Source organism: Eutrema salsugineum, unplaced genomic scaffold, assembly GCF_000478725.1.
Source record: "Eutrema salsugineum unplaced genomic scaffold, Eutsalg1_0 scaffold_14, whole genome shotgun sequence".
NCBI lineage: Eukaryota > Viridiplantae > Streptophyta > Magnoliopsida > Brassicales > Brassicaceae > Eutrema > Eutrema salsugineum.
In genome coordinates this window covers 9003567-9024375 of record NW_006256877.1, presented here as the reverse complement: position 1 = coordinate 9024375, position 20809 = coordinate 9003567, and the positions used below count along the sequence as shown (strand labels likewise).

At 45.1% G+C, this 20809-nt stretch overlaps 1 non-coding gene and 1 pseudogene across 1 annotated transcript; both read right to left on the bottom strand.

The window, feature by feature from the left end:
• Nucleotides 1-4626: 4626 nt before the first annotated feature.
• LOC112088489 lies at nucleotides 4627-8107 on the bottom strand (annotated as a pseudogene).
• A 10853-nt stretch (nucleotides 8108-18960) lies between these two features.
• Nucleotides 18961-19067, bottom strand: LOC112088783. Its single transcript, XR_002900719.1, has one exon. It is a non-coding gene; the product is annotated as a small nucleolar RNA R71 (small nucleolar RNA).
• Nucleotides 19068-20809: the final 1742 nt, after the last annotated feature.

Here is a 20809-nt window from a genome sequence, read left to right as displayed (position 1 = left end):
TCTCTGATCTGCCTCTGTTCTGAACAAACAAACCGTCTGAGTTGTTCTTCAATAGTTTTCTGTTTGCTCCTAACTCCAGAATCTTTGACCTGATGGCTCCAGTGATTTCTTCCAGATGAAGAGTAGTCTTACCGTATTTTAGTGTCTCCTTGAGTTGATCAAACTGTTTAGGCAGTGACATAAGTAAGACTATGGCTTGGTCTTCATCAGGAACTGTCACTTTGACATTCTCCAAGTCTGAGATCAATTTGAAGAAGTCGTTGACATTTTCTTCCATCGTCATACTCTCACTCATCTTGTACCCATATAGTCTCTGCTTCAGATATATTCGGTTTGGAAGAGACTTTGCCATAAACAACTGATCTAGAACCCTCAGCATGCCTGCAGCTGTCTTTTCTTTTATAATCTTCCTGAGAACATTGTTTCCTACGCTTAGTATGATGGTAGATCTGGCCTTTCCTCTCTTCTCTTTGAGAGACTTGTCTTCAGGTTCAGGTGTTGTTGGAGCCGGAGTTACTTCACCCTCAGTTTCCGTAGTTTTCTCACCGGTCCCTATAGTTTCTTCTGCTTCCCCGAGACCTTCCATTAGACCAAGTATATCCAGGTGAGCTAGTAGTTTCTCCTTCCAGAGAACGTAGTCACCTTCTCCATCAAACTTTTCCACCTCAGTCTTGCTTGACGACATCTCCTGAAGCGTTACTTGCTCCAAGGTCGAAACCGAGGCTCTGATACCAATTTGTGAGAATCAGACCTTCTAAAGTTGACTACTTTCTCGAGCTTCTTAAAACCGTTTGAATAAACCTTTTAAATAAGAAGTTCTCTCTCAACTCTCTTCGTCTCTCGTTTGTTTGTGTTTGAGCAAGAAATGTAAAAAACACACCAGATTTTACGAGTTCAGGCCCCAAACCGGAAGCCCTACGTCTCGCCGAGAAAATCTCGGAAATCCACTAAGTTACTTGCTCAAGCTTGAGCCTTTAGGGTTCTTACAACTTCTCTCTCTCACTAACGTACAAACTCTGTTCTCACCTCTTAACTTGAAACAGAGGTCCTCATCTCTTTTATTTGTGAGATGAGTCTTGGAATTCTACCCGACAACTTGCGCAGCACTTCTAGAGAGTTGTCGGGATTCTTCCTTCAATCACGGCTTAACTTCCGTTGTCTTTTGGGAGGACTGCAAGACCACGTGAACCTCTCGCGTGCTTCCCTTCTTGTGCTCGTACGTTCTGCAACATGATGCCGTCATATGAGAGAGATGATGAATAGGCTCCTCCTTGATCTTTGTTAAAAAAAAAACTCTGAACCCTCTGGTCAAGCCAGAGACTCTTATCTCCTTCTCAGCCTTTCTTGAATTTTGTAATGAACCCATCTTGAGCCTTCGGCCCCTTTTCGTGAGATTGAACCAGAGCCCACAGAAGGGTTTGTGAATCTTTAAAAAATTTTAATAGCAGACTAAAACTAATTAGAAAGTCATGTGGCTTCATGTCATGATAAATTGTAATGACTGAATACAAATATTGGTGCTTTTAACATGAAACCAAGTTGTTTTTAACAAGTTTCGAAGCTGTTGTAGGTGGGCTGAGCACAGCCCCCTTTTCGTAATTTCATTCAGGTCCGTTAGCGAAATGAAAGCCCAGTAAGATCAAAGATCAACAAGCCCATGCGCGAAGGGTAAAACGAGGTCGTTCGGGGAGACGACCTTTTCATATCAAAGGAGCAGCTCGCCACCTCGACACGGATGGGACAGTTCGCCACCTCGACACAGATGGGACAGCTCACCACCTCGACACGGATGGGACAGCTCGCCACGTCGACGTAGATGAAACAGCTCGCCAGCACGACGTTTTAATAGACGGTCGGTCAGGTCTATCTACCCGGCCGCCCAAGCTAGTCTAACCGAGATGTAACCTAATCTCAACACTATAAATAGCCCTGTAACTTCATTTATTACGGGATCCGTAATCTGAAATAAAGACTAAAACACTTGATACTTAGAATCTTCAACTCTTACCTCGTTTACTTGACCTCGTTACATCACCTCGAAAACATCACATCGACCTCACCTCTATTCAAACAAGAATCTCCGAGCTCCACCTGAATACATTTACCTAAATAACCTCGTGTGCGGATACAATACAACAATTGGCGCCCACCGTGGGGCTAAGAGATTTCTTTCTACGCAAAGAGGGGCTCGATAATGTTAGGAATTCAAATCAACGAAACAACTAGCCTACCCATCTCAACTACTGCCGAGGAGGGACTTCTCGTGTCACCAGTTAACAATCCGGAGACCTCGAATAGGCAGTCACCAACGATGAATCCCGTTGGAAACGCAACTTCGCACCCAGAAGCGCAAGATGCAAATGGAAGCACACCAGCTCCTACCGACGTCGCAACGTTATTCGCAACAATGATGGCTCGAATGGAAGAGCTGAATCGTCAGACAAGCGCTCGCCTGAACGAGCTCGCCGCGGCACAACTTTCCTGCCAAGATCAAGTCAACATATTACACTCATCAGAGACCCAAGCCCCAGAGAGACGAGCCCAAGAAATTCAACGCGTACAACGCGCTTTATTCGGAGATTCGCCCGCACCACCAACGACAGAAAATCACCCGACCTCGAACTGCGATGAGGTGAACATCGGGGCTCCCAAACACGAAACGCGTCGACTTCAGATAAGAAACTCACAGCAAGACGAAGAAATGCTCGAGATGAGGGCCAAATTGCGAGCCATGACTTCCCTTGTACATCAAGCTACTAGCTTGGCACCTGAGATCGACCGTGTGTTGAAAGAAAGCCAAAGCACACCGTTCACGACCCGAATCACCGATTTCCGATAAGAACTCAAGTGAAGTTCAACCTCCCGACATATACAGGTAACTCGAACCCAAGCCAATTCATGACTGCGTTCAGCATTCAAATGGGCCGAGCACGATTCACCCCCGAGGAGAAAGGCGCAGGTTTTTGCCACTGTTCGTCGAAAATCTTAGCGGCGCGGCCCTCGTCTGGTTCTCCAAATTAAAGGTGAACTCGATTGACAGCTACCAAGCACTGTCAACGGCATTCCTCAAGAGGTACATGATGTATATCCAAGGTGCAGTTTCTAGTGCCGACCTCTACCAGATCAAACAAGGCGAGAAAGAATCCCTCCGGTCTTTCATTGGCAGGTTCAATGCGATCGTTTCTCGGATCACCGTGACTGACGAAGCATCACTGCCAGCTCTTCGCAATGCCCTGCGTATTGATTCGAAGTTTCGGGACAGCCTCAAGTTCAGCAAACCCCGAACCCTCGAAGACGCGCTTCACCGTGCCACCTTATATATCGAAGACGAAGAAGAAAAAGAGATCGCGTCGCCAGCAAAAGCGACGCCGAAGCAGCAGTCTCACAAAGAAATCCCCAAACAAGATTATCAGGAACCTCGACAGCACCTCGACAATAACTATCGAGGTGACAACCGCCGAGGAGCGACGTACAACATCAGCACTCAACAGTAGCAAAATCGCCAGTACCAAAACCAATCGAACACCTGGCAGCGAGGAGATCGTGGGGAGACACGGCCTTTCTGCGATTATCACAACAAGTACGGTCACCCGACTGCGATGTGTTGCGAGCTACAAGCCTTTTTGCTCGCCAAATATCGCAAGGGGGAGATCGCATTAGCAAACCAGCCCCAAAACACCGCGCCGCGAAACAACGGGGCTCGACCAACGGCTCTCGCCGAGCAGCTTCCACCTCCTCCCCCAACGAACGAACAATCCAACGACGACATCGCGAAGAGAGACCGTGGAAACCAACCTCGAGGTGACACTCCTCCGGCATCTCGAAAGAAGGTGTTCTTTATCATGGGAGGCATATCGACGTGCAACGATTCCGTCAGGTCGATAAAAAAGTAATCGCTAGGTCATGCTCGCTGGAACCTATTGTTATAAGGTGATGCCGTTCGGCTTGAAGAACGCGGTCGCAACGTACCAACGACTAGTCAACCACATGTTCGCCGATCAGCTAGGACGAACGATGGAGGTTTACATCGACGACATGCTAGTAAAGTCGCTCACCGCCGGTGATCACATCGGCCATCTGCAAGCTTGCTTCACCGTTCTAAATCAATACCGGATGAAGCTCAATCCGGCTAAATGTACTTTCGGGGTCACTTCCGGAGAGTTCCTTGGTTACATCGTCACTAAACAAGGAATCGAGGCAAATCCGAAGCAGATCGATGCCCTAATCAATCTCCCCTCACCTCGCAATACCCGCGAAGTTCAACGTCTCACCGGCCGGATCGCGGCGCTTAACCGTTTCATTTCCAGATCGACAGATAAATGTCTACCTTTCTACCAGCTCCTCCGAGGCAACAAGCGTTTCGAATGGGATAGCAAGTGCGAAGAAGCTTTCCAACAGCTTAAGGAATACCTCGCCAGCCCACCGATTTTGGCAAAGCCCGAGACGGGCGAAACCCTCTACCTTTACATCGCGGTGTCGAGCTCGGCAGTTAGCGGCGTCTTAGTCAAAGAAGATCGAGGCAAGCAGAAACCGATCTTCTACGTTAGTAAAACTCTCGACGACACAGAAAAACGGTATCCAACTTTGGAGAAGCTCGCACTCGCGGTCATCATGTCCGCTAGAAAGCTACGACCCTGGATGAACCGCGAACTTAGAATGATGCGCTTCCCTCAAGATTTCTTTCCTTAACTCCTTATCGTTTGGTACACAGACCCGACCCTTAACCAAGATCGTCCCATTGTTCGAAGTCTGGTACTCGGTCTGATCCATCTTTGCCCACTTAATTAGATTTTCATCTTTTTCCTGGGCAATCCTTACTCGGCTTAGCAGATCCGCTTGATCAGCCGCGCCTAAATCCAACGGTTCTACCTCATCGGTCAAAGCCGCTAGCCGTAGCGTCCCAACCATCCGGACTAATCCCTCAACATCCTGCCCGGTAAGAGCCGCAACCCGCTTCCGACTTAGCGCATCCGCGACCAGATTTGCCTTACCGGGATGGTAGGCAATATCCAAGTCGTAGTCGGCTACAAACTCCATCCAACGCCTTTGCCTCATATTCAGCTCAGGCTGAGTGAATATTTACTTTAGGCTCTTGTGATCGGTAAAGACTTGAACTTTCCCACCATAAAGGTAAGATCACCAAATCTTTAGCGCGAACACTACCGCAGCCATCTCCAGATCGTGAGTAGGATAATTCACCTCATGCTTCCTTAACTGCCTTGAAGCATAGGCAATTACCTTACCCTGTTGCATCAGCACACAACCCAATCCCATCCGCGACGCGTCCGTGTAGACTACATACGGCTGATCCGGCTCGGGCAAAGCCATAACGGGCGTACTAGTCAACATTTCCTTAAGCTTGGCAAAACACTTCTCACACTCGGCCAACCACACGAATGGTATGTCCTTCCCCGTTAACCGGGTCATTGGCTGGGCCATACTCGCAAAGCCCTTAACGAACCGACAATAATACCCAGCTAAGCCCAGAAAACTTCTTATCTCTGAGGCATTCTCAGGTCTAGGCCAATCCGCGATTGCCTTTATCTTCTCCGGGTCAACAGCCACACACTTGTCCGAGATCACATGACCCAAGAATCCGATCTCCCTTTGCTAAAAACTGCACTTACTGAGCTTGGCGAACAGCTTATGCTCCCTTAGCCAATTCATCACGGTCCTTACGTGAACAGCATGTTCTTCCCGACTCTTGGAATAAATGAGTATATCATCAATAAAGATGATTACAAATTCATCCAGGCAGTCTCGGAACACGTTGTTCAATAGTTTCATAAAGGCCGCAGGAGCATTAGTCAGCCCGAAGGGCATGAATACGAACTCGAAGTGACCATACCTTGTCCGAAAGGCGGTCTTCCTTACATCCGACTCTTCTATGGGTATCTGATGATAACCCGAAGCCAAATCGATCTTGCTGAACCAAGTCGCCCCTCGAAGTTGGTCCAACAGCTCGTCTATCCGAGGTAAGGGATACTTGTTCTTCACAGTAACCCTGTTCAGCCCACGGTAGTCGATACAAAGCCTGAAACTCCCATCTTTCTTTTTAACGAACAGCACCGGTGCACCCCACGGTGAACTGCTCGGTCGGACAAACCCTTTCTCCATCAGGTCGTTTAACTACTTCTTCAGTTCGGCCATCTCAGCCGGAGCCATCCAATACGGTGCCTTGGATATCGGCGCCGTTCCGGGCTCTATCTCGATGGTAAACGGATCTGACCGCTCTGGCGGTAAACTCGTTAACGCCCTGAACACATCCTCGAACTCGCTCACGACCGGAATACTGCCCAGCTCGGCATCCGGTCCCACCTCGGCGGTCGTGATCGTAGCCAAGTACGCCTCACACCCCTTCTCAATCATTCGGTCAGCTTGCATTGCCGAGACAATCAAGCTTCCCTTAGTCGGTCTGATCCCCTGATACTCCAAAATCCCTTCCGCGGTCTCGAACCGAATTCGGCCACAGCAACAATCCAGATGTGCCTTGTACTTTCCGAGCCAATCCATGCCAAGGATCACGTCGTAAGACTTCACCTCGCAGATTTCCAGATCCGCTGGCATGTTCCGGCTGCCAACCATTACCGACACATCCTTGACCTTGCCGAGTGTAAACATGACCTGTCCACCAGCCGCCTGGACCAAGCCATAGTTATCCCCCGGTTCCCTACAATATCCACATTTTCCAACCATGTTCGGATTCACGAAGCAATGAATTGCTCCGGAATCGAACAGAACATGGGTTGCCACACCACCCATGATCAAGGTCCCTACACAATCACCTAGATTGCTAAGCTACCCACGCAATACTTAGGATTTTCACACAGAAAATTTTCTAAGGTAAGTGATAGGACTTACCAGTGATCTGCCGTGACGAACTCGGATCCTCCGCGGTCTCTTCAGCTACAGCATAGGTCCGCGGTGTCACGGCCTGCCTCTTTGCTGGAGGCGCCTGTCCTTCACTCGGCCTTTTCCCAGTGTGTTGCGCGACTTGCATCAGTTCTAGGCACCTCGGCTTAATGTGCCCAGCCTCTCCGCAATGGAAACAAACCCTCTCATCCGATCCGTTCCCTTGGTTCTTTACGTGCTTGTTCTCTTCCAGACAATCCTTCACCTTGTGCTCCATGCTTCCGCACCGGAGATACGCACCCGACGCGCGCCAACTCGCACGTTTCTCCTTCCCAGCGGTCGAACCAGCATTACGACCCGCTGGTGGTTTTCCCGACGAACCACCTTTCTTTGGTCCAGCCACAGCATGACCAACCAACTTAGCTTCTTCCGCAGAAGTTTCTTTTAACTGCACAGCCTTTTCCACTAACTCCGGAAAGGTGCGATAGTCTTGCATCTCACAATGCTTTTTCAGATCAATCCTTAGCCCACGAATGAATCGCTTGATCTGAGTATGCTCATCAGTCATACCCCAGCCCGCAAACTTCTTCAGCTTGTTGAACTTGGCTTCATACTCCCAATCTGACTTTGATCCTTGGCGCAGATCCAAGAAGGCACTCTCCAAACGATCATGCGCCTCAGGCGGGAAGTACTTAGCCTTGAACAACCCACGAAAATCAGTCCACGTACCGACTCACTCCCTTCCAACCGCACCACGCCACCATGTGTGCGCATCACCCTCAAGATAGTGCACGGCAATATCTTTCCTGTACTGTTCTGGGCAGCGAATCGACTCGAAGTTCCTCTCCAAACGGTCGATCCATTCATCAGCCTCAATCGGCTTTGTTCCTCCCTTGAAGAACTTCGTACCCAACTTCTGCATGTGGTCCATCACCTTCAGGTAAGATGGAACCCTTACACCAGCATTTCCCTCATCCGCTTCAGCAGGTGGATTCACTTGCACGACTGGCGGTGGTGCCACAGGGACAGCCGCAACAGCCGGCAATCGTGCCAACACCTGGGTTAACAGACCCAACACCGCTTCCAATCCAACCGGGGCAGCAGCAACGTTCGGAACAGCCCCAGCCGCGGCAGCCACATTCTCGACATTCCCAGCAATGCCCACATTTGGATCCACTTGATCCTGATTCCCACCCGTAGCGTTTATACCCGACGAGTTTTCACCATCATGACGTCTACGATCACGTCTTGCCATCTGCAAAGGTTCGATACTCTATTAAGTTAGCCGGCAAACTAACTTAACACCACAGACAAACATTATCAGTCTTACCGCGGAACTTTGGCTTTAGAAGGATGGTTTACCCACTAACCCACTTATGCTACGACTTTGTCCTAGAACCCACCGCGCTCTGATACCAAATTTTCATTCGAGTTTTTACTTAACATTTTTTGCATTAGGTTCGTTTAGACAGTTTTAGCCGTGCATAAGTAAGTTAAAAACAGAATACTTGAACTAAATCGAGGTTCTCAGTACAATGATCGTTTGCATATAAGCTATTACATCGACTAAGACCTTAACTACCCGATCCTACCATCCATCCCGATCCAGCCATAGTCCGCGCGCTGATCAGACCTCTTTACCTGCATCCACAAAGGAGGCATAAGCAAACGGAATGCTTAGTGAGAGCGGTCATCCAGTCTCACCAGGCCAAAGTAAAATCGTATCAAACAAAGACCGAGCCTAATTATGTTCTGAACAAAGACCAGCTGTATAGAAGGTGTCTTGCTGAAGAGGAGATGCAACCTGTGTTGCAAGAGTGTCATGGTTCTGCTTTTGGAGGTCACATGGGGGCATTCAAGACTGTGGCCAAGGTTCTTCAGAGTGGATTTTGGTGGCCCACAATGTTCAAAGATGCTCAGTTGGTGGTTTCAGCATGTGATCCCTGTCAGAGGCATGGGAACATATCAAAGAGGAGTGAGATGCCTCAAAACCCCATTCTAGAAGTTGAGATCTTTGATTGCTGGGGGATTGACTTCATGGGACCCTTCATTTCATCCTATGGGAATCAGTATATACTTGTTGCTGTGGACTATGTGTCCAAATGGGTTGAGGCCATTGCTTCCCCTACCAATGATTCCAAGGTTGTAGTGAAGCTGTTCAAGAGCATTATCTTCCCAAGGTTTGGAGTTCCAAGGGTTGTTATCTCTGATGGAGGATCTCATTTTGTGAACAAGACTATGGAGGGTTTGTTGAGGAAGCATGGAGTGAAACACAATGTAGCTACTCCTTATCATCCCCAAACTAGTGGCCAGGTTGAGGTATCTAATAGACAGATCAAGGCCATTCTTGAGAGGACTGTTAGCTCAAGCAGAAAAGATTGGAGCAAAAGGCTAGATGATGCATTGTGGGCTTACATGACTGCCTTTAAAACTCCAATTGGGACATCACCTTTCAATCTGCTATATGGGAAGAGCTGACACCTTCCTGTTGAGCTGGAGTACAAGGCTTTGAGGGCTGTAAAGTTGCTGAACTTTGATATCAAGACAGCTCAAGAGAAAAGGGTCATGCAACTCCATGAACTTGAGGAGATTAGGCTTGAGGCTTTTGAAAGCTCAAAGATCTATAAAGAGAAGACCAAGGTTCTGCATGATCAAAAGATTCTGAAAAGGGAGTTCAAGGATGGTGATTTGGTGTTGCTGTTCAATTCTAGACTTAAGTTGTTTCCAGGAAAGCTTAAGTCTAGGTGGTCTGGAACTTTCAAAGTCCTTGAAGTGAGACCATATGGTGCTATTGTCTTAGAAGGAAAGAATGGCCAATAGTTTTTGGTAAATGGCCAGAGGATCAAGAATTATTTGGTTTCACAGAAGAAGGAGGAAGTTATATCAGTTCCCCTTCTTGATCCACCAGCCTGTTAAACAGGTTTCCAAAGTCAAACTTAGAGACTTTAAACAAAGTGCTCTTGGAAGATACCCCAAGCTTATCCTTTGTAAATATGCTTTTGATCTTTTGATTCCTTTCTTTTTATGTTTTAGGATGTTTTGATGGGTTTGTTTAGTGTCTACAGGTTATAGGTTTGAGTCTGAACCCTTGGAAAGTGGATGCAAGATGAAAAGAGATGAAAGAATGGAGACAAACTTGTGCTTGGCCTTTTACATGGGTACCGGCCACGGTCAGGAACAAGGCGTGGCAAGCCTTTTTGCTTTGCCACGGGGAATGAATCACAGTCTCAAGACCAGGCCGTGGCAAAAGATGCAAGGGTTCGGTGATTGCCACGGGTAAAAGGGCACGGGACACAGGTGGCCATGGCAAAAACATATGAGAAGAGGACCTGGTTCGAGTTTTGCCAAGGTGGGATGACACGAGATGGAAGGTGACCGTGGCAAAAGAAAAGAGGAACAAGCATTCATTCGGTTTTGCCACGGTGGGATGACACGGACATGAAGGTGACCGTGGCAACACAGAGATTAACAAAAGCCATTATTCAAAGATTGCCACGGGTGAGTTGCCACGGGAAGAAGATGTGGCCGTGGCAAAGCAGTGAGAAGTGTCCAATGTTCGGGGTTTGCCACGGCTTCAAGACACGGGTTCAGGACCAGGCTGTGGCAAAATGAAGATGGAATGACACGGCCAAGAGACACGGTTAGAGATCAGGCCATGGCAAAAACAAAGGTGGAATGGCCAATGTTCGTGGAATGACACGGGCTACAAGACACGGGTTAAAAGGTTGGCCGTGGCAAAGAATAAGGAGGTTTGACCGGAAATGAAGATTGCCACGGGTGAGATTGCCATGGGGAAAAAATTAGACCGTGGCAAGAGAAAGGAAAAGAGCCAACATTCGGTGTTTGCCACGGTCAAGTTGCCACGGCCACACCAAGACCGCGGCAAAGAAGAGACACAACCACGTTCTTGACACGGTCACGTAACACGGTCAACCAGGCGCGACCAGATTTTGAATTTCAGTTGACCGTACGGACGTTGACCGGTCAAAGGACGCGCCAAGACAGCTGTTCCCCACCTCTCCTTCTTCTTCATCGCGAGTTTGCTCCCTTCTCTCCATTCTTGAGCCTTAAACTTTCATTTCTCTCTCGTTCCTGCATCAAATTGAGAAATTCCAACTGCATTGAGCTCGTAATCCTGTCTAGTTTCTTGCTGCACATTCGTTTTTCACTCGAAACTTGAAGATTCCAAGATGGGAGGAACAAAAAGAACAGCAGCCATGGATAAAGCCAAAAAGGAGAAAGCTGGAGCTTCAGAGGATCAGATTATGCCTTTTGGGAAAAAAGTTTTCAAGAAACAGAAAAAACAGAGAAAGCCAAAGGATCCAGCTGAGAAGAAAACAAAGAAGGTTGCTGCACCAAAGAAAACAAAGGCCTCTACTTCAAAAACTTCGGGTAAAGAGCTGGCATTGGTTGAGGTCGTTCACAGGGCAGGAAAAGAGGTGGCTGTGGCTGAGGATGAAGAAGGAACAGAGAGTGATCCTGAAACAGCATTGAAGCGGGTTAAGAAAGCAAAGACAAGTTCTGAGGACAGAGAACCAACTTTTGATGACTACTTTGCTATGTTCAGGGGTGTAAAAGTGCTGCAAACCAAGTTCCCTGATATGGAGCTGCTGAGGAAGATGGGATTTTTTGAAGAGGTTCAGCTCATTTTCAACAACATGGGGTTTGGTGGATTCTTTGAGATGAGAGATGTGGCTCATGATGGTGTTACACAAGAGTTTCTTGCATCCCTTCAAGTTTGTGGATATGGCCCAAGAGATGAAAGAATCCATGAGGGCAATGGTCTTGGGCACATAGAGTTCACAATAGATGGTGCACAACACCATGTAAGCTTCAAGGAACTAGATGAGATCTTTGCTTTTCCAAGACCTGCACAAGAACAGACAGTGAAGTTCACATACCCTGATCACATGATCACTGACTTGTGGGATACAATTGCTTTTAGGAGCTTCAGAGGAGGAAGATGCAAGAGTTCATGGATAAGAAACCCAGCAATCCGCTATGCTCACATGGTGCTTTGCCAAATGTTCTTTACCAAGCACAATGATGGAGTGGTGCATCTAGCTGACATGGAGCTATTGGGTATGGTTCTTCATCCTCTCATCAGTCACTTGCAGAACAAGAGAGAGTTTCACCTCCCACATTACATCCCATCTAGTGGTGCATTCTTGGCACGCCAAATGGTGATTTACAAGGACATTGCTTGGAGTGAGGGTAAAAGGAAGAAGCTCACTAAGTAGCACAATGGATGGCTAGTGACAAAGATTCTGAAAGCAAGAGGTTTTGTCTTTGATGATGTTGAGGTCAGGCCTGAGTTGATTGATGAAGCTACCCTCACCAAGGTTGGGTTTTTAAAAGAAAGCAATGGTGAATACTTCTTGTACACCTTCAAGCTCTTGCAAAATGAAAAGGTTCATGTTCTGTTGCCACACCCAGCCATCACCACTCTCACAGAAAGGCACAATGTCTCTTTTATTGTCCTAAAAGATCAGCTCTACAACCCAGCCATTCACCCTCCAATTCCCAAATGCAAGAGAACCGCTAGTTCTAAGGGTAAAGAGCCAGTTGAAGAGCAGAGCACAACAGCCGGTTGTGAGAATGAGGAGCCAAGAGATTTTGAAAGAAGAAGGGGAGCACGGAGTTATCACTTTGATCCTTACTTTTGGGGTGAGCCTGATTATCACACAAGGAAGCTGTATACCAGAGTAAACAGCCTTCAGAAATGGTGCAAATGGCAAGACAAAACGATCCACAAGCTCGTTGACTGTGTTAGGCAGCTTAAGAAGAAGGTTAAGAAGCTCACAGCTCCAGCCACCTCACCCAAACAAGATGCAAGAGAAGATGTGGGAGAAAGCTCAGCTGCTCATGACCTTGTGCTACCACCAGGAAAAGAAGATTGGGTGAACCCAGCAACGGTGTTCTTACCAGACTCACCTAAGAGCAGCCCACCCAGATACTCCACTCCATCATGTTCAACCTCCAACCCATCCCACTACCTGGGATCAGACCTCAGCGATTGAGGTAAACACTCAAAACCTTGTAAATAGCATGTAGATTTTCTTTTTCTTTTGCATTTTACTTGTTTACTTTGTTTTAACTCCTTTCTCATGCTTTTATAACACAAGAGACTGTGTTATTTAAGTGTGGGGGAGGAGTTTCATCCTTTACTAATCATGTTTTCTCTTTTCTTATTTTACACTTTGAGTCTTGAGTCACATTCTAGTTGCATATCCATGTAGTCTCATCTAAGTGCATATAAAAAACAAAAAAAAAAAATGAAAAAAATCTGAAAAATTTTCACAAAAAATGATCATGTAGTTGCATTCTCATTTTTAGGATTGAGTCTAGATTGCATATGCATATAGGTTGCATCTTGCAGAGAGTAATGATAGGTTTTCTAGAGAGTACATCACTTTGAGAACTTGAACTGAATATGCTTGTGAATCTTTTTCTGTGCTTGCAAAGTCTGAAATGATCTGAATCTGAGAAGCAAGTTTGAATTGAACTCAACTCTAATTAAGTGGGAAACTTGAACTTGACTTGAAAATATCTTGCGATGCATTGTTTGAAAAAGCTTGTGGATACCGATATACATACTTGAGCTAGAACCATTGTTTTTACCACTCTTTGTCCTTAGCTCAAGTAGCTGAATCCACATCATATATCAGTTCCCTCACCTTGAACCCATCCTTCTTTCAAGCCAATGTTTGTGTGTGAATTGAAAGGCCACCTTGGATCAAACTTAGCAGAAAGTGTTAGGTTTAGAGCGACAAGGGCAGGTCTCATTGAGTGCTGTGTTCCAACATCAAGGAACTGAGAGTTTTGGCGAGGAATAAGTGTGGGGGAAAAGACTTGTTGGTGAGTGGAAAAAGGTGAGATGAGTGGGAAAGAGAGAGTGGAAATAGCTAGGGGAATGAAAGAAAAAAAAAAGAGATCAGTCTTGGAGTTTTGAGTTAAAGAAAGTGAGCTCTGGTGTGTTGAAAAGAAAGAGTCTAGCCTCTAAGTAAAAGGGAAAGAAAAGAAGCCAAAAGGCTCAAATGTTTTGAAAACAAAGAAAGAAGAGGCTAGAGGTTGTAAAAGAAAGAGAGCTGTGTAAAGTTTGAGCCCCAAGACTTGAGAGTGAAAGTGAAAAGTAAATCCCCTAGTGAGAGGAAAATAAGTGTGAAAAGTGAGGTTCTTGAGCAAGTGAGGAAGCTTTGAGTAGAGGGTGGGGGGGGGGGTGATGAGTCTTTGCCCTTGTATGCATAGGTTGCTTTTTACCTTTAGCATTCTGCCAAAGTTTGATCATTCATAGAGAGATCCCTTTGCTGCATTAAACCCACTTGAACACTGATGAGATCATTTTGATCTCATAGCCTCTCCCTAGCCAAGCCAGCTTGTTTAAACATTGCATCATGAGATTCACCTGATAAAAGCTTAATGAATGTGAAAGAGTTGAGAGAGAGAAGAACTTGTGGAGATTCCTTGCTGAGGTGATATATATCTGAGTATGGCTTTGCATTGCATACTTGAGCATGAACTTGAATTCTCATTGTGATCACTTCTCTCAAAAAGGAAATGTGAACTCCTAATGCATACAAACTCTTTCTCTCATTTGCTCTTTTTGCTTGAGGACAAGCAAAGGACAACTGTGGGGGAGTTGATATGTTCATAATTTGCATCATTTAGGTTGCATATTTCATTCTTAAATCATGCTTTATTTCATGCATTTTAGGTCCTTAGGGTTTGTTTTAGAACTTAGGAGATGCATTAGGTCCCAATGAGTCTTTGCATGTTTTGAGTGTTTATCAGGTGCATTTGGAGCTATTTGGAGCTGGAAAGATGAATCCAAGAGGTGGAATGGTGGTTAAGGCTTGAAAAATGGAGAAACTGAATCTTTGGAGGTTATCGGCCATTCTCGCGTATCAGGAAGGTTTTTATCGGCCATTTTTATGTACCGCGGGTAGACTTTATCGGCCATTTTCACGTACCGCGAGTGAATTGTATCGGCCAAAATCTCCGGGTGCAGACACGTTTCTGAAATCGCTTGTCCGGGGAACCTTCCGGTCCGATTCAGTTGTCGGGTGCTTCATAGAAGTTGGAGACGATTGGATAACGGTTCCATATCAAGTAGAATCATGGAATTCGGACGTGTGAGCAGGAAGTTAAGCTCGTCGAAAGGAACCCCTGTCTCGCTACTGTTCTAGACCAAGCCGTTGAGTTCTGAAGAATGCGAAGGACGGTGCACTTCCAGGCCCATTCAGTTTCCGGAGCCTTCATGAGAATCAGAGACATTTGAGTCCTCTTTCCAGAACATCCAAGGTCATTCAATTCGGAGCTTTGAGCAGAAAGATACGGTCTCCGGAATGGGCACATGTATAGACGTCTCTCTCTGATCGTGTAAATGCACTGCAAAGATGAGCCCTCCAGGAAGCCTTACACTTCCCAAGCACCGAATCTTCCTTCACCACAGTTGGAGTTAAATGAGTCCTCTGTCTTCTGCAACCGGAATCACTCAATTCTGACAAGTATAGCGTGAGTTACACTCTCCGGAATGCAAAGTGGTCCAGACAGCCCTGAATGACTAAGTTAAACATGCCGCGATGGAATGCCACGGTCCACACTTGGCCGTGGCAACTTTTGCAAATCTTCGGCGATTGGCACGATCTTCATTATACGGTCTACACTTGACCGTGGCAAACAGACAATTGGCTGAGAGGAACTTTTACACAACATCGGGTTTTGACACGGTTTGAATGCCACGGTCTGGGACTTGACCGTGGCAAACAAATACCAGGCTGGAAAGGACTTTACGAGCATGCAGGTTTTGACACGGTCTGAATGACACGGTCTGGGGCTTGACCGTGGCAACTTCTACACATCTTCGGCGTTTGACACGATGACTTGCCACGGGGTTTGGACGAGGCTTGTTAGACCGTGGCATCAAAATGCAGCTAAGAACACGCGAGAGAGCTTTGACACGGTCAGGTTGCCACGGCCACACCAAGAACACACTTGACCGTGGCAAACCCATCTTCACCCACCAAGACCGGGTCAGTACCCGGTTTGTTCCGGGTTGACCCGGTTCGCCCAAGACACCTATATATTGTTTTTAGACCTAATTTGGAGAAGACCTTTTATCCATTTTTAGTCTCCTTTCCCCTTTTGTGAAAAACTACTTGATACACTTTGTTTTTAGAGTTTAATATCGATTTGAAGTTTCTTTTCATCTTGTTCCATCATTTCTTATCATCAAATCACACTTCTAATCATGATTAACAACACATCTTGCAAAGGATCTAGTGTGTTGATCATGATTAGTGAGTAAATCCTATATTAAGGTCTTAGATATGTGTTGATCTAGTGTGTTGATCTAGTGACTTGCCACGGGGTTTGGACGAGGCTTGTTATACCGTGGCATCAAAATGCAGCCAAGAACACGCGAGAGAGCTTTGACACGATCAGGTTGCCACGGCCACACCAAGAACACACTTGACCGTGGCAAACCCATCTTCACCCACCAAGACCGGGTCAGTACCCGGTTTGTTCCGGGTTGACCCGGTTCGCCCAAGACACCTATATATTGTTTTTAGACCTAATTTGGAGAAGACCTTTTATCCATTTTTAGTCTCCTTTCCCCTTTTGTGAAAAACTACTTGATACACTTTGTTTTTAGAGTTTAATATCGATTTGAAGTTTCTTTTCATCTTGTTCCATCATTTCTTATCATCAAATCACACTTTTAATCATGATTAACAACACATCTTGCAAAGAATCTAGTGTGTTGATTATGATTAGTGAGTTAATCCCATATTAAGGTCTTAGATATGTAGATTAGGGTGCTTAGGTGGTAGATTAGTGAGCTTAGGGGTTAGATCATGCATGTTCCTTTCTCTACAACTTGTTCTCTATGCTAGATCCATACAAATCATATGTGGTCTAGATTCTGGGCATTTCATGCACCAAAAGTGTTTGATGAAATGCTTGAACCAAAGTTGTTAGAGGTTTAAGTGTTATTCATCATGGGAATGATTGCTTATATGCTTAAATGACAGAATAAACTGATTCTTAATGCTTGTTAACTCATGTTTCACTGATGATGATTGGGTTAGAAACTGTTTTAGCATAGGAGTTAATACCTTCATGAGAGGATTAACTTAATTAAAGATGTTTATGTTGAATGGTTTGCTTGACCATATGATTCATTAGCTCATTAGTTTATCACTGAAGGCACCCTAATCCACTATCATGGCTAAGACCTTTCTCATCATCATTCCCATCATTTGTCATTGTTTAGTTCTTGTTTAATCATTTCATTAGTGTTTAATCCTGTTTAAGTTTGCAGTTGTCTCTAGATAATCAAAACCCACTCTTGTTTGCTTGAATTAAGAATCTGATCACATAGTTTAGTGTCTAACACCACATCTGGATTGATAAACCTCTTTGTGCTACTTTGACAAGGGGATTGATAGCCCTGAGACCCTAAAAAGTCTTGTCTATCACTTCTAATCATGATTAACATCACATCTTGCAAAGGATCAAGTGTGTTACTTATGATTAGTGAGTAAAACCCATTTAAGGTCTTAGATATGTAGGTTAGGGTGCTAAGATGTTAGGTTAGTGATCTTAGGGGTAAGATCTTGTATCATTCATGCTCTACAAACTGATCTCTATGCTAGATCCTTACACATCATTTGTGGTCTAGATCTTAGGCACTTTCATGCACCAAAAGTGTTTGTTAAAATGCCTGAACCAGGTTTGATAGAGGTTTAAGTGTATTTCATCTTGAGAATGATAGTTTGATTACTTAAATGATATAGTAAACTGTTGCTTAATGCTTGTTAATTCATGTTTCACAAATGATGATTTGGTTAGGAACTGTTTTAGCATAGAAGTTAATACCTTCATGAGAGGATTAGCTTGTTTAATGATGTTTATGTTAAATGAATTGCTTGATCATTTGATTCATTAGTTCACTTGTTTAGCATTGAAGCGCCTTAATCAACTATCATGTCTAAGGCCTTTCTCTCATCCATTCATATCATCTCACTCTTGTTTAGTTGTTATAGTTTGCTTTGTTCATTTGATCATTAGTCTTTTTCTAGCTTTAATCTTGTTTTAAGCATTAGTCACCAACAAACTTCACCAGTTTGCTTGAATTAAGAGATTGTCTTATAGTCTAGTGTCTACCAGACATTGGATGATAAACCCTTTATGCTGCAACAGCTAAGGGATCAATAACCCCATTTTAGAGCCTAAACACTCTAGTTATCAATTGGTGCCGTTGCCAAAGTGTGTAGCATTAGTCTAAGATCATTTCTTGAGATCAAGTGTTTATTTTTGTTTGCTAATTACTTTCAAGTTCTGTTTTTGGATTTCAGGTGCATGAACACTAGATCACGGTCTAGAAGTTGTGGACCACCGTTTCCTCTGAACGACAACATCAATCTCTTAGTGCCAAGAAGAAGAAGAGATCAACGTGCAAGGGAAACTGATCAGGCTGATATGGAGCGACAGAGACAAAATGTGGTTGACATTGAGCAGCAGGTTCAAGAGGAGCAACAAGAACAACACAGTAATGGAGCTGGTAATGGGTTGCAACAGGGTAATGTGCAGCAGAGTAATGTACAGCATCAGTAGGCTTATGTCCACCAGGGACAGGCTCAAGGCAATCCGCAGAGGCACCAGGCCAATGCGCAACAAAGACAACTGGTGCATCACCAAATGCCCTTCCCAAACCCATCCAGCCGTCATGAGCAACCACAAGTCTTTGTTGGTGAGAATGACAGGGCAAATGCGCACCAATATGGAGCTGGGATTAAGGCACCACCTGTTCAAAACAACAACTTTGAGGTGAAGGTCTCTTTCCTAAACATGGTTCAAAACTCAAAGTTCCATGGTTTGCCTATGGAGGATCCTTTGGAGCATTTGGATCAGTTTGACAAGGTGTGTGATCTGACTAAGATCAATGGCGTATCTGAGGACAGATTCAAGCTCAGATTGTTCCCTTTCAGTTTGGGAGACAAAGCACATCAATGGGAGAAGAATCTTCCAAGGGGCTCCAGTCAGACTTGGGAGCAGTGCAAGCAAGCGTTTCTGTCTAAGTTCTCCTCCACTTTAAGGACAGCAAAACTGAGAAACAAAATCTCCAGTTTCACACAACATAACAATGAAAGCTTTGGTGATGCTTGGGAGAGGTTTAGGAGCTACATAAACCAATGCCGTCATCATGGGTTTAGTGAGGCTTCAATTTTGAGCACACTATATAGAGGGGCTCTTCCCAAGATAAGGAATCAGCTAGATACTGCTTCAAATGGATATTTTCTTGGGAAAGAGATCAATGCTGCTATGGAGCTTGTAGAAAACCTGCTATGAGCAATGATACCTATGGAGAAGACTTTTATAGAGCCAACAGAAGTGAGGGTTCAAGGAAGGAACAAAGGTTTGAGAAGACCTTAGAGCGCTTGAAAGTAAGATGGACAAATTTTTAATGGCCACTCAAAAGCCAATGCACTTTGTAGGAGAGTTTGATGAGCCATCTCAAAGCTTTGAAAATATCAATGAAGAGGGTCTTACTAGAGAGGAACTTAACTACATTGGGAATCAGAGGTTCCAAAGGTATAACAATGCCAATACTAATCAGAACCTCTCTTATAGAAGCACTGATGGAGCTAATCCTCAAGTCCAAGTCTACCCTCCTAATCAAGCTCAGCAGAATTTTGTTCCCAAGAACAATTTCCAAGGGACTTTTCAACCTAAGAATCAGTATGGTCAGAATCAGAGTTATGGTAAGCACCAACAGCAACTGGTTCAGGGTTCAAGCTTCAGTTCACAGCCGCAGCAGACAAAGGCACCACCAGGGTTCTGTCAGCCACAGTTTCAGCAACAAGCACCGGTTCAGCATTAACAGTTTCAGCAGCCGCTGGTTCATAATCAGCAAATGGGACCAGATATGTGTGGGTTACTACAGCAGTTGCTATAGGGTCAACAAAGGATTGAGAGTCAGTATGCTTCTATGAAACAAGACATCAAATAATTAAAGCAAAATCAAGCTTCTATATCAAGGAACCAAGGCACACTACCTGGTAGACCTGGGCCAAACCCAAAGTAGTTTTGAAATGCTATAACTCTTAGAAGTGGAAAGGAGTTGCCAATGAGAGAGCCTACACAAGTGATCATTGAGGACAATGATCAAATTGGTGGGAAGACAGGCCTAAAGGATGATCAAGATGCTAAAAGTTCAAAGAAAGAGAAGGCCAAATAGGTGGAAAAGAAATCTGAACCAGAACAACCTTATGTTCCACCACCCCCTTATCAACCCAAGCTCCCATTTCAGGGAGATTCAAGAAGCAGCTTGTAGATAAGGAAAATGATGTCTTTGAGAAGACTCTCATTGAAACACCTCTCACATTGCCTCTCATTGATGCTTTTTTGATGATGCCTAAGCTTGGAAAGTTTCTAAAGGATGTTATCTTGAACAAAACCAAAGAGCTTCAAGGTATGGTGGTGCTTAGCCATGAGTGTAGTGCCATCATTCAGAGAAAGTCAATCCCAAGGAAGCTGTCTGATCCAGGGACCTTTATTCTCCCTTGTGCCATAGGACCATTGTTGTTTGCTGGCTGTCTTTGTGACTTGAAAGCATCTGTTAGCTTAATGCCCTTCTCAATAGCAAGGAAGCTTGGATATAGAGTGTTCAAACCTGCAAGAATTTCTCTTGTTCTATCTGATGATCAGTACAGTTACCTGTTGGGATGTTAGAAGACTTGCTGGTTAAGATAGGCGGTTTTGAAGTGCCTACAGATTTTGTGGTTCTTGAGATGGATGAAGAACCAGTTGTTCCTCTGATTTTGGGCAGGCCATTCTTGGCCACAGCAGGAGCAATCATAGATGTGAGAGGAGGTATCATTGAGCTTCAACTTGGTAAAGAAATGCTCAAGTTTGATATCAAGGACATGATGAAAAAGCCCACCTTAGAAAG